Genomic DNA, 14,611 nt, shown 5'->3' on the forward strand with positions numbered 1-14,611 from the left:
ATATTCCTTTGCTGAAGCGGCTAGGAGTAGATGTCGGCAGTGTATATAATTCACGTGAAGGGAGCACATGAATCATGCAAAGCATCGCTCGCACTGTCAGTGGTAAGTTGAAGCACAGGACTGGCGGGGCAACAATGAAGCGGACATTGATTGATTGATTGAAACTTTTATTAGTAGATTGCACAGTACAGTACATATTCCGTACAATTGACCACTAAATGGTAACACCCGAATAAGTTTTTCTACTTGTTTAAGTCGGGATCTACGTAAATCAATTCATGGTACAAATATATACTATCAGCATAATACAGTCATCACACAAGTTAATCATCAGGGTATATACATTGAATTATTTACATTATTTACAATCCGGGGGTTGGGATGTGGAGGGGGGGCGGGGTTGGGGCAGGGGAGTTAGATTTGGTTGATATCAGCACTTCAGTCATCAACAATTGCATCATCTGAGAAATGGACATTGAAACAGTATAGGTCTAACTTCGTAGGATATGTACAGTGAGCAGTGAACATAGTGAGTTCAGAAAGCACAAGAACAAGTATTAACATTTGATTATTTACATTTGATTATTTACAATCCGGGGAGGTGGGATGTGGAGGGGGGAGGGTGTTAGTCAAGGGTTGAAGTTGCTTGGAGGTGTTCTTTTCGTGCGGTTTTGAAGGAGGATAGAGATGCACTTTCTTTTACACCTGTTGGGAGTGCATTCCATATTGATGTGGCATAGAAAGAGAATGAGTTAAGACCTTTGTTAGATCGGAATCTGGGTTTAACGTGGTTTGTGGAGCTCCCCCTGGTGTTGTGGTTATGGTGGTCATTTACGTTATGGAAGTAGTTTGACATGTACTTCGGTATCAGGGAGGTGTAGCGGATTTTATAGACTAGGCTCAGTGCAAGTTGTTTTACTCTGTCCTCCACCCTGAGTCAACCCACTTTGGAGAGGTGGGTAGGAGTGAGGTGTGATCTGGGGTGGAGGTCTAAAAGTAACCTGACTAGCTTGTTCTGGGATGTTTGGAGTCTAGATTTGAGGGTTTTGGAGATGCTAGGGTACCAGGAGGTGCAAGCGTAATCGAAAAAGGGTTGAATGAGCGTTCCCGCTAAAATCTTCATGGTGCTTTTGTTGACCAGAGAGGAGATTCTGTAGAGAAATCTCGTTCGTTGGTTGACCTTTTTGATTACCTTGGTTGCCATTTTATCACAGGAAAGATTAACCTCTAGAATGGAACCTAGGTAGGTGACCTCATCTTTCCTGGTGATAACAATGTCACCCACTTTTATTGTGAAGTCATTGACTTTCTTAAGGTTGATTTGGGACCCAAATAGGATGGCCGTTTTACCTAAGAGTATGGATAGTTTATTGTCAGCGAGCCAGGTGCAAATACTACAGAGTTCAGCACTGAGGATTTTTTCCACCTGTGACTTGTCCTTGCCGGATACCAGCAGGGCCGAGTCATCCGCAAAAAGGAACAATTCACAGTCGCGTGCTGATGACATGTCGTTTACGTATATTAGGAACAGCGAGGAAGGTGGCAGTTATCAAGACCACACTACATAAAGGGTGAGTACCAAGTACACAGGTGAGTATTTGGTACTCACCTGAGTGGCTCACCAAAAAAGTTGTGTGCACCGTTGGTTATGGTTATGATTTTTTTGTTTCAGACGTATGTTTAACATCGATTTCAACATTGTAAAAAAGATCGAGGCAAGTACACAATGCATTTGCATTTTGCAAATGCATTTAATGCTTCTTATTCATATTGATATTTGTAAGGGCATCTATTAATTCATCTAGGCGGTGGTTTTGCCACCTATAAAGGGCTTCGGGTTGTTTTCTATAGTATCAAACAATGCAGTAGGTTTTGTTTACCGAGAGCAATAGCGCTATTCAATGCACATGTGATAATTATGTAGTATTCAGTGGAAAATATCATTGCACCAGCGTTGGTACGATGGAGAAATACTGAGTGACTGGATTAGAAGTCTCTTACTCGGTACAAGGAGAAAACGGACGTAATTGGATGTGGAGATCTTTACCAGATCAACAAGTCTTAGAAGAGTAGAGGTCACGACATCTTCCCTAATGTTTCATACCAGAAGGAATTTCAAAATTATAAATCCAGAAAGCTATAACTGGTTAGTTTGTGGATGGCTTTAATTTAGGCCAAAATATGTAGGAAATGCTTTGAAAAAATTTGCAATATTTGAAGTTCAATGCGGTGCGCGACGTCTGTACTTGGGTGGTGTGTGCATGTGTGTGCATTTGGGAAGAATCACACAGTACCACATGAGAATATTGAATTAACTATGGTGAACATATAGACAGCCGTGTCTGTTGTTGTAGGTTCTCAGTGGCCTAGTGGACCTACTCAGTGGCCTAGTGGTTAGAGTGTCCGCCCTGAGATCGGTAGGTTGTGAGTTCAAACCCCGGCCGAGTCATACCAAAGACTATAAAAATGGGACCCATTACCTCCTGCTTGGCACTCAGCATCAAGGGTTGGAATTGGGGGTTAAATCACCAAAAATGATTCCTGGGCGCGGCACCGCTGCTGCCCACTGCTCCCCTCACCTCCCAGGGGGTGAACAAGGGGATGGGTCAAATGCAGAGGACAAATTTCACCACACCTAGTGTGTGTGTGACAATCATTGGTACTTTAACTTTAACTTTAATGTGTCATACATTGTGCACATTGTAAAGCTATTTGAGATACATTTGTGATTTTGAGTCTGATCAAATAAGTGATATTGATTCTCTCAAAGTCTCGCTAATTTTGCGACAGACTGTCTGTTGTGACTTATGGTTTGAAAGTCTGATTACAAATCATGGGCACTCACTGCAGCAATGACTAACTTAGCAGTGGAGTGGCTGCACAATCCATATCTGAGTTTGCCTTATTAAATGCATTTTTGAGAGTTTGCCTCGCTGAACAGACTGCTCTTCCAAACACAACTGGGTAATATCGCAGTCTGCACAAACATCACTATTGACTTAAATCTTATCTGATTTGGCGCTCTGTACACGGACAAAATGTCATTGGTCCGAGCAAATGTTTAAAGGTCAGTGAAGCACAAGCAAAGAGGATACAACCAGATACAGAATTATTTCAGCAAGATGGCTACGACAACATTGTTTACATTTGAAAAGCTTTAATTCATAACTGAATAACTATCTCTAAGTGAAATAGTTCCCTTATGCAAATTTAATTAAATAAGTGTAATAAATAAAAAATACATAGAAACGTAAACACTAAAGACTGTTTTCCAGCAACCTTACGTACACTCGCAAAAGATCTGTGCTTATGCAAAAATAATTAATAGAGTAATAAATATTATTGATCTAAGTGTAAGTAAGGCCGGGACTTCAGTTTGGGCATGGACAGTGCAGGACGTGCTTAGCAGACGCTCCTTGGAAATGTCACCATTTTCATGTTCTATTGGCACTTCTGTTAACTTTAGCCGTCAATTCCACCATATTTTTTTTTACTAACCTGTCATATACAGCTTCTTTTTTGTAAGTTGCCCCTGTCAATTCTGCGATCTCTGGCCGAGGGAAATCCGACAAGCCAGGCTACTCCAAGCCTCTTGTGTCCTCGGACCCTGCTAGCATGGAGGAGTCGGTTGTCGACTGCCCTTTTTAGGAGCATAAGTCAGAAGATGGACGAAATGAGAGCTGCCTTTATGGCGGTGAAGAGAAGGCTGCATTCATCTCCCAACGTGAAGTTTGGACTTGTCTTTTCGGCGACGTTGCACTTTATCTAACAGCCAAACTCACAAAATCAATGATCCGACAGAGGCGGCGGACTTTGTCGACAAAAACATTAAAATGGGAGTTTCCACGGATTCGGTCTGGGATGCATGCTAACATACTAGCAGGCCGCCGCTCTTTTGGAGCTACAGAACTTTGTATACCGGATAGCGTGAGATTTCTTGCCCTTTTTTAGGATTCTTTTTAGGATGTTCTACTTTATTCAGATTGAATGGTTCCTGTGTCCTGTCCAAATAATGACTAAGTATTTCTTTGTATTATTTTATTGACTTATTTGCCGGCTCTATATCGGTGTTCTTCTTATAGGTTTGCACATTCGAATGAAGAAAAGGGTTTTGATGGGGAGCCACAGTTGAACAGGATTTTTTTCATCTTGCTCAAACTTATGCCTTAGTGCACTGTATTTTTCAACTACTTTTGTAGATGTCACATTTTTGGCGCCTACTGAGTTGTTTGTCAGTGTAGAACAGGCGCGATGGTGGTTGTTTTTATGGGCAAAGGAGATGATCCGCGCGCACTGTTTAGAGGGATACTTCTGCAAAAGCTTTGGGGTGGAGGGGTGGGAGTTACCGTTTAGTTTTTCTTTTCTTTGCATCAGTCAAGCTTACTTTTTTTAGATTTGCCACAAACTTGTATTTTTGTATACTGTATACTGTCACACCGCAGTGAGGGATGTCTTGTCTTGGTTTCTTCTGTCTTGTGAATTGCATGTTTTACTTTGAAAAATAACTCCTCTCGTGTCAGAACACTTGCCCTTCCTTTTGTGTCATCAGTCTGACGTCATCCCCTGATTGTTTCCACCTGTTTCCCATTACTCTCATGTGTCTTCTAAGCCCACGCCTCCCCTTGTTCTGTGCCAGATTGTCTCGTGTATCCGTGCCTCTCTAGCGTCCGTTGTCCATGCCTTGCCTTGCCTTGCCTTGTCTTGTGTTTATATCCCTTGATCCTGAATTCCTTCGTTGCTATTTTGAGTTTTCCTTTTTTCCTCCTCAGCAGAGTGATTTTTTGTTATTTAGTTTCTTCAGCTGAAGTGGTGAGTTATCAGTTTTTTCTTACGATTCATTCTTTCCTCAAATTTTTGAATGACATTTTTTGTTAAACTTTATTAGATTAGATAAGTGTAGAATTTTTCATAGCCATTGTTTCTTCCTCCTGTTGGAGCGTTTTGTGTTAATAAATGTTATAGCATATACGGCGCCAATTATAATTTGTCTTTGTTTTTGTGTTTTCCTCCTTTCTGAGTGATTTTTGGTCGTTCCTATTTTTTGGAACCTTTTTCGCCGACTAGTTTTTGTTAATATAGATATTGTATTACCCTGACTCTGGAGGTGAAAGGAAGCTGTCAAAATAAAAGCCTGTCGAAGTATTCCCTACTCTGCATCCGAGTCCTAACCTTTTGACCAAGCCTGACATATACATAATACATTAGGTGGAAAATAATATCTCATGAGAAAATACTTAGGAAGAATAAATTGACTAGTTTGACGCAACGCATACCACTGTTAATAAACTTGTACTCTACCTCTCAAAATCCAGACACTTATAAGGAAAGGCTTTCTATAAAGGCAGAACTTGATGTCCTTTTGACAGATTGTGCTACCGAACAAATACTCAGTTTAAGAGCAAGATGATCACATGACAACCTCTGAGGAAGGCAACTGTTGTAGCCGAAACCGTCAGGTACGGAAGTAAACACACAGGTCTGGCTATAAAAAAAACCAAATTGCTGAAAAATATTTCCTATAAATTCTGCTGCTATGAAATATTTTCTGCACAATTTTCCTTTTAAAATAACCTTGCAAAGTTTCACATACTTGGGTATTCAGGTCACAAATATAAAGCTAACTTTGTTTCACTGTTGTCCAGGATTCAGGGAGATTTTGATTGATGGTCCTTACTTAATTTATCTACAGTGGCTCGTGTCAACTCTGTTCAAATTAATGTACTTCCGCGATTTCTCTATTTGTTCCAGAGAATACCACTTTTTCTCCTTTAGTCCTTCTTCCGTAAGTTAGTCAGATTTTAGACTTAATCTGAAATAAAAGACTCACAGGTTACGTAAGCAATACTTGCAGAGATCTAAATCGTCGGGATGCTTAGCTCTACCAAACTTTAAGTTTTACTACTGGGCCATCAACATTAGAATTCTTAAATATTGGCTGCAATATGAAGTATTTGATCCTCCTCTGTTGTGGCTGGTTATAGATGCTAACTCAACTAAACCAGTATCTCTTCGGGCTTTGGTTCACTCTCCTATTCACTCATCAACATTTGCTTTTACAAAAAAATCCAATCGTAAAAACTTCATTTAAGATCTGGGTTCAGTTTTAAGTGCTATTTTGGCTTGCAGACTCTTTCTAGTCTTGCACTCATCACCATACTTGCCAACCCTCCTGAATTTTCCGGGAGACTCCCGAATTTCAGCACCTCTCCCGAAAACCATGCGGACCTGAGTGACGAGTCGACAGCCTGTTTTCACGTCCTCTTTACCACGATATAAACAGCGTGCCTGCCCAATCACGTTATAACAACTACGGCTTTTAGAGAGTGCACAACTGCGCACACAACAAGGAACGAGGAAGATACAGCCATGGCGACGCCGACGACGAGTAAGATGAAGAAATACGCTTGTAAGTTCCAAAACAAATGGAAACAAGAATTTCAGTTTATCCGGGACAGTTCGAAGGGGAAGGGGTATGCTGCCTGTAAATTTTGTAGAACAGACTTCTCCATTGAACACGGTGGCCGCAGCACAGCACCGGTTCCAGCCCAGTATTATGGACCACCTCGCTAAATGGAGACCCGAGGGTGTAACTTATGCTGAGACAAAGATGGCTATGCTGATAGCTGGAAGCAACATCCCGTTCTCATTTGCGGATGTCTTCAACAAATCCGTGAAGGATATGTTCACGGATTCAGAGATCGTTCGCCAGTACGCAAATGGCAGAACAAAGACTACTCAAATAGTGAAAGGTAAGTGTTGTTTTGTTTTTTTAGAAAGCAGCAAGCTGTGCTTCTGGCTGCAAAGCATTGCACTTTCAAGTACGAACATGAGTAGATGAGTGTTATGTGTGTGTATATGTGTAAATAAATGAACACTGAAATTCAAGTATTTCATTTATTTATATATATATATATATATATAATAAAATGAATATATATATATATATATATATATATATATATATATATATATATATATATATATATATATATATATATATATATATATATATATACAAACCCCATTTCCATATGAGTTGGGAAATTGTGTTAGATGTAAATATAAACGGAATACAATGATTTGCAAATCATTTTCAACCCATATTCAGTTGAATATGCTACAAAGACAACATATTTGATGTTCAAACTGATAAACTTTTTTTTTTTTTGCAAATAATCATTAACTTTAGAATTTGATGCCAGCAACACGTGACAAAGAAGTTGGGAAAGGTGGCAATAAATACTGATAAAGTTGAGGAATGCTCATCAAACGCTATTTTGGAACATCCCGCAGGTGAATGGGCAAATTGGGAACAGGTGGGTGCCATGATTGGGTATAAAAAGAGCTTCCATGAAATGCTCGGTCATTCACAAATAAGGATGGGGTGAGGGTCACTTTGTGAACACATGCGTAAGCAAATTGTCCAACGGTTTAAAAACAACATTTCTCAACAAGCTATTGCAAGGAATTTAGGGATTTCACCATCTACGGTCCGTAATATCATCGAAAGGTTCAGAGAATCTGTCAACACTGTCTGCTCTCATTTTCTCGCACATTTGACCCTCTGATGTTCTGTGTACCTACACTCTGTCCTCCTCATGTCTAGGACTGCTGTGTGTGTGTGTGTGTGTGTGTGTGTGTGTGTGTGTGTGTGTGTGTGTGTGTGTGTGTGTGTGTGTGTGTGTGTGTGTGTGTGTGTGTGTGTGTGTGTGTGTGTGTGTGTGTGTGTGTGTGTGTGTGTATAGAAATGTGTAGGGGGGGTGTATGGTGTGTGGTCATTAAATATGTATTCTGATATATGTTCTTCACAGAAAATGAGCCAAAGTCAGTGAGTCTCAGTTTGAAAAATTAATTAATTGTATCATTTTTCTTTTAATAAGAAATTAAAACGGGTCCCACAGACCCGGTTTTTGGATGTTTTAGAGAGCTTCATAGGCGGAATAGAGCAACTCCCTTTAGCTCCAATGTTAGCTGAATTTTGCTAACATTTATTTAGAAATTAAAATCCATTAAAAAAATGTGTGCTTGTCTCACATAAGGCTTGTGAATGGTAGGCAAAACTCGGAACAAAGTTACGTTCCCCTTTAATGTATCGAATATAGAACACATTAACAGTTTTTGCTGACGATCTAAATAAATCGGTCTAGTTTTCCCTTTGGACACTACTTGTATCCAGGGGCAACAGCAGCTCAGTATAAGTATAATATCCGGAGGTCTGCTGATGAGTCACATTTATAGTCTCCTCCACGTCAACACAAGGGGTCTCAATGTAAAGGAAAAAAACAGGTTCACTTATACAACAGGTGTTTTATGTAGGTGAAGGATTAGAAGAGCTCAAAAAGAAAATTCAAGTGTGATTTTAAAGGCTAGAATGAAGACACACTAACTCACACTCTGCTTACACAGAGACATCAGTGAGCCAAAGATGTTAACTCAGAGTGTCGTTTAATCCACCACACATTTTCTCAGGTTATTTTCTCTCTGTTTGTTGTCATGTAAGAAACAACGAACAAAACCAGTGACGTTGGCACGTTGTGTAAATCGTAAATAAAAACAGAATACAATGATTTTCAAATCCTTTTCAACCTATATTTAATTGAATGGACTGCAAAGACAAGATACTTAACGTTCGAACTGGACTACTTTGTTATTTTTTGTAAATATTAGCCCATTTGGAATGTTATGCCTGCAACATGTTTCAAAAAAGCTGGCACAAGTGGCAAAAAAGACTGAGAAAGTTGAGGAATTCTCATCAAACACTTATTTGGAACATCCCACAGGTGAACAGGCTAATTGGGAACAGGTGGGTGCCATGATTGGGTATAAAAGTAGATTCCATGAAATGCTCAGTCATTCACAAACAAGGAATTTAGGGATTTCACCATCTACAGTCCAAAATATCATCAAAGGGTTCAGAGAATCTGGAGAAATCACTGCACGTAAGCAGCTAAGCCCGTAACCTTCAAACCCTCAGGCTGTACTGCATCAACAAGCGACATCAGTGTGTAAAAGATATCACCACATGGGCTCAGGAACACTTCAGAAACCCACTGTCAGTAACTACAGTTGGTCGCTACATCTGTAAGTGCAAGTTAAAACTCTCCTATGCAAGGCAAAAACCGTTTATCAACAACACCCAGAAACGCTGTCGGCTTCGCTGGGCCTGAGCTCATCTAAGATGGACTGATACAAAGTTGAAAAGTGTTCTGTGGTCTGACGAGTCCACATTTCAAATTGTTTCTGGAAACTGTGGACGTCGTGTCCTCCGGACCAAAGAGGAAAAGAACCATCCGGATTGTTATAGGCGCAAAGTTGAAAAGCCAGCATCTGTGATAGTATGGGGGTGTATTGGTGCCCAAGACATGGGTAACTTACACATTTGTGAAGGCGCCATTAATGCTGAAAGGTACATACAGGTTTTGGAGCAACATATGTTGCCATCCAAGCAACGTTACCATTGACGCCCCTGCTTATTTCAGCAAGACAATGCCAAGCCACGTGTTACATCAATGTGGCTTCATAGTAAAAGAGTGCGGGTACTAGACTGGCCTGCCTGTTGTCCAGACCTGTCTCCCATTGAAAATGTGTGGCGCATTATGAAGCCTAAAATACCACAACGGAGACCCCCGGACTGTTGAACAACTTAAGCTGTACATCAAGCAAGAATGGGAAATAATTCCACCTGAGAAGCTTAAAAAATGTGTCTCCTCAGTTTCCAAACGTTTACTGAGTGTTGTTAAAAGGAAAGGCCATGTAACACAGTGGTGAACATGCCCTTTCCCAACTACTTTGGCACGTGTTGCAGCCATGAAATTCTAAGTTAATTATTATTTGCAAAAAAAAATAAAGTTTATGAGTTTGAACATCAACTATCTTGTCTTTGTAGTGCATTCATTTGAATATGGGTTGAAAATGATTTGCAAATCATTGTATTCCGTTTATATTTACATCTAACACAATTTCCCAACTCATATGGAAACGGGGTTTGTAGCTAGAATTCACTGAAAGTCGAGTATTTCTTATATATACATATATATATATGAAATACTTGACTTGGTGAATTCTAGCTGTAAATATACTCCTCCCCTCTTAACCACGCCCCTCCCCAAGCCACGCCTATGACCACGCCCCCACCCGCTACTCCCCCATCTCCTGAATTCGGAGGTCTCAAGGTTGGCAAGTATGCTCATCACTGCTAACCATGCTTTCCCTCCCTCTCTCGTCGATAGTGATTTTTTTAAGATGGTCAAGTCTAGGAATCAACAGTATTAAAGTTTTATACATTTTTGTCTCTTTCCAGCAACTTTGTGAAACAGTTTCACTTCCTAACCAACATTTTTATAGAGAACTACAGATCTGTAGATTTGTTTATAAGTCTTTTCCTGGGTTTCCAGATTTACCGACTGACACACTTTTAAATGTGTTTCTGACATCGCTCCCAACTTTAAACGGCTCAATTACACACATTTATAGCCAAATTTAATTTTACGCTCTGAGTCTCTGAATACAAGTAAGTCGATTTGGGAAGGTGACTTAGGAGTGACCCTTCTGAAGAAAGGAGCCAGCTCAGGTGGTTTGGGCATCTCGTACGGATGCCTCACAAGCGTCTCCCTAGGGAGGTCCTCGTTGCACGTCCCATTGGGAGGAGACCCCGGGGCAGGCCAAGGACCAGATGGGGGATTACATCTCCTCTCTGGCCTGGGAACGCTTCGGGATCCCCCAGGAGGAAGTTGCTAATGTTGCTCCGGAGAGGGAAGTCTGGGGGTCTCTGCTGGAGCTGTTGTCCCCACGACCCGATTCCGGACAAGCGGTTGAAGATGGATGGATGGATGAAAAGAGCTGGTCTATCTGTGCAAGACACATCCTCATCCAATGCAAGCTAATACATTCTACTTATTATACTAAGGTCCGACTGGCTAAGACTTATGACGGGATATTGGTATCATGTGATCCGTGTCAACAGTCTCCAGCTAATTTAATACATACGTTTTGGTTTTGTCCATCCTTTTGCAGCTATTGAACTGACACTTTTAATATTTTGTCTTTGGTAATTGGCAAAAAGATTGATCCGAATCCTCTAAGCAGACTACTGAGGCCCTCGGTCATCTTCTCTTCGCAAATCCTAACAGAATCGTGTAGCATTCTTTTAGGATTTGTTGCCTTCTTTAAATTAGAAGGCAACTGAGCTTCTTTGCCACGCCCGCTGGATTAAAGATGTTCTTTATTTTCTCAAACTGGAAAAGGCTTTACATACTGCGACCCTGTCCTGTCGCCCTGTAATGTTTGTCTGATCTTGAATGGGATTGTGTTGAAAATGTTCATTTCCCCTCAGGGATTAATAAAGTATTTCTGATTCTGATTCTGATTTTGAATGGTTGTTGAAGTTTCAGAAAGTATTGGGGTGGTTTCCTAAAATATGTAAAGGAGACTGATCTCCAGCTTGGCATCGATTAAGACGTGGTTGAATTGTGGTTGATTAATGATGAGACTTTTGTTTGTTCTTGTGTATTGCTGCACCATGTCGGGGCCATTCGGAAGTGCAGTTGTCTGCGGCTTTATATCAATATTAGCTTAAACTTATTTGACTGATTTTTTTTTTGTGTGGGGGTAAAAAGAACATTTTATTTGTATTGTATTGTATTTTTGTTAACTGTTTTGTAAAAAACAAATCAATACACACATGTTTAAGGCTCATGAAGAGATATAAAAAATTAACACGGTTAAAAGTAGTTTAAAATGAATAAATAGGCTTAACCCTTGGGGGACAAAGACTGACTTTTTTGTCATTTCAGTACATGTTTGCTGTATTTTGGCCATATTCTTTGTTGTTTATCCATTAAACAAGATTTTTTTCTGAGAGGGTTTTTTATGTTAAATTTAAAAATTACATTTTCCAATTCTTTCACAGGTGTATAATGCACTGGCTGTTATTCCACAATACCACAAAGACAAACATGACATATAAGTCAAAGGGCTTGAAACATTTTGGAGATAGGCTCCAGCACCCCCCGTGACCCCGAAAGGGACAAGAGATAGAAAATGGATGGATGGATATATATTTTACATTTTTTTCATCAGATCTCTCAATTTGATTTTAACATTTTTGTTAACCCTTTGAAGGACTTTTGATGAAATGATGACATCATTTTAAATGTGTATACATTTACATAACATTAGTTATTTTACTCATTTAAACCTGTGGCATTATCTAATCAAAGGGCCTTCAAAATTCTAACAAAAGATTATTGAAAAATTTGAGCATAAAAATAATTAAAAAAAATATTTCAAATGTTTTTACGCCCTTCAAACATGTAAGGCCTTTTATGTCCTAGCTTTGAAGATATTTAAAATAAAACATCCCCACAGGGTTAATTTATATGTTTGTAAAAGTTTAAAAACAGACACACACACTATTTCAAAGTATACTTCTGTCCAAAAATGTGTTATGCTTTGATTGTAATACTTCAAGGCTACTAGAGTGGGCTTGTCGCGTATATACAGTATAATAAATCTTGCTGTTGAAAAGATAGCAGCTTAGCTCGCTGTTTTGTCTATCCTATATTACAGGTTATTCTAAATACCATATTTTCCTGACTATAAGCTGCTACTTTTTTTTCCTACGCTTTGGATCTTCCTGTGGCTTATAAAACGGTGCAACTATTTTATGGATTTTTCTTCGCTAACGGCCATAATGTTTTGTTTTCAACAAATAGTTTTCAATGAACATCAACAAAGACACTGAAGGGGACTTCCGTTTGGCGACAAGATGGAGTAGTCGCACATTTTCACGCTCCCGCAAATTTTAATTCCTACCGTTCTGTATAGCTCGACTGAATGCAGTAACTGCTACTAACGTTTTAATAGTACTAATACCTTTTCGCGCTAAAGGAGAAAATGTCTAACAGAGCCAAAAAGGAGGAGCAAAAGAAGGAGGATTTGGCGGAAAGTACCATCATGGCTACGCTAACTACAATGCTAGCGGACCACAAGACTTCTCTCTCGTCGGAGTTTAACTCCGCCTTTTCCAAACTCAACAACACGCTGGACTGTATTCACACCACACTTCTGGAAAACCAGAAGCGTCTCTCCTCACTAGAACTGTTTGCCAACACGACCAGCCAGGATATGCTGGCTATGAACACCAAGCTAACATTCGTAACCGAGGAGAACGCAAGGCTAAAAGCTAAGCTAATAGACTTGGAGAGCAGAAGTCGTCGGAACAACATAAGAATTGTCGGCGTACCCGAAAACATCGAAAGTCCAAACCCAACAACGTTCTTCTCTCAACTGCTGGTCGAAATTTTGGGTGAACACACGCTGTCGTCGACCCCGGAGCTGGACCGTGCCCACCGCTCGCTAACAGCAAAGCCAGGCCCCGGTGAGAGACCGCGGGCTATCGTGATATGCTTCCACCGATTCCAGACGAGGGAGCTGGTGGTGCGGGAAGCTCGGAAACGCAGAGGCAAACTAAAGTACAAGGACTCACCGATACACATCTTCGAAGACTACTGCCCTGAAATACTGGAACAGCGGGCCGTGTACCGGGACGTCATGCGGGATCTCTACAATCTGGGCCTCAAACCAGCACTCCACTATCCGGCTAAGCTAATGGTTTCAACCGGGGATGGAAAGAGACGGCGACTCGCATCTCTCAAAGACGCCCAACATTTTGTCAAATCCCACAATCAACGCAGCCAAGAACATGCAAAAGAGTAATCTCAGTTGGTATGACTTTTTTGAAACTTTGTTTGATACGATGTGACTACTCTACAGTGCATGGCAGGACGGCGCTAGCTTGGCTAACTGCAGCCATGTCTGGAGGCCACACTGCCGGCACCAACCTTAACAATCAACGCCTGCTTTATCACGGTTAACCATCCTAACATATCGCCAACTCCAGGCCTGACCGTGAATATTACATCGGGGTGGTCACTCATTGGATCCACTTTCATTCACTCTTTGTTTAACCTTTCAGCTAATATATTATACTGACATTCTAGAGCTAACCTGGTTAATATACAACTATCATTATTGTTTAAACAACCCGCAATATTGTTAATTCTGTTTTATTTTGCTACATCGACACGCAAATTATTTTGTCTCCCCTTTACATTTATTTATCATGTTCTAATAGATATGTATTCTTACACTGTGGTTTACTTTTTCCGTTGTTATTTGACCTAACTGCTGACCTACTTATCTCTTGGTTGGTTACTGTTATTCCTTACCCACACATCCATGATGGTATACACGTTCATGCGTATATATATATATATATATATATATATATAGGTGTGTGTATATATGTATATGTACATGACACCACTTGTACTTTATGCTATTATATGCTTTTTGAGTTGTTTATACTTTATAATCAATTTTTATAGCTTTCTGAAGTTATCTTAGTACTGGGTACTATGTTTCCTGAGGGAATATATTGCAGTTTTGATGCACTTTAAAATGTTCTGACTCAGTTGGAGCCAATCTGTTGTTTTCGGGAGGTGGAAAAACTGGAAACCGATATGGATACGTCCACGCAGGCGCAAGGCCAGCGCATTGCCGTGAAAAGGACACGCAATGTTCAGTTTCGACAATGGGGTTCTCAGGTCCT

The 14,611-nt window shown here is 40.3% G+C and overlaps 1 protein-coding gene across 3 annotated transcripts in view; it reads right to left on the minus strand.

The window, feature by feature from the left end:
* tub (TUB bipartite transcription factor) overlaps positions 1-14,611 on the minus strand; it is a 244,290-nt gene that overhangs the window by 94,543 nt on the left and 135,136 nt on the right. The window contains exon 1 of one of the 3 annotated variants that reach the window (XM_062028987.1): positions 3,499-3,747. The exons of the other annotated variants lie outside the window; for them this stretch is intronic. The gene's annotated coding sequence lies outside the window, so the exon portion shown is untranslated. Of the gene's footprint in view, positions 1-3,498; positions 3,748-14,611 lie in introns of those variants that run through there. 3 annotated transcript variants of the gene reach the window in all.

Source organism: Entelurus aequoreus, linkage group LG02 (genome assembly GCF_033978785.1).
Source record: "Entelurus aequoreus isolate RoL-2023_Sb linkage group LG02, RoL_Eaeq_v1.1, whole genome shotgun sequence".
NCBI lineage: Eukaryota > Metazoa > Chordata > Actinopteri > Syngnathiformes > Syngnathidae > Entelurus > Entelurus aequoreus.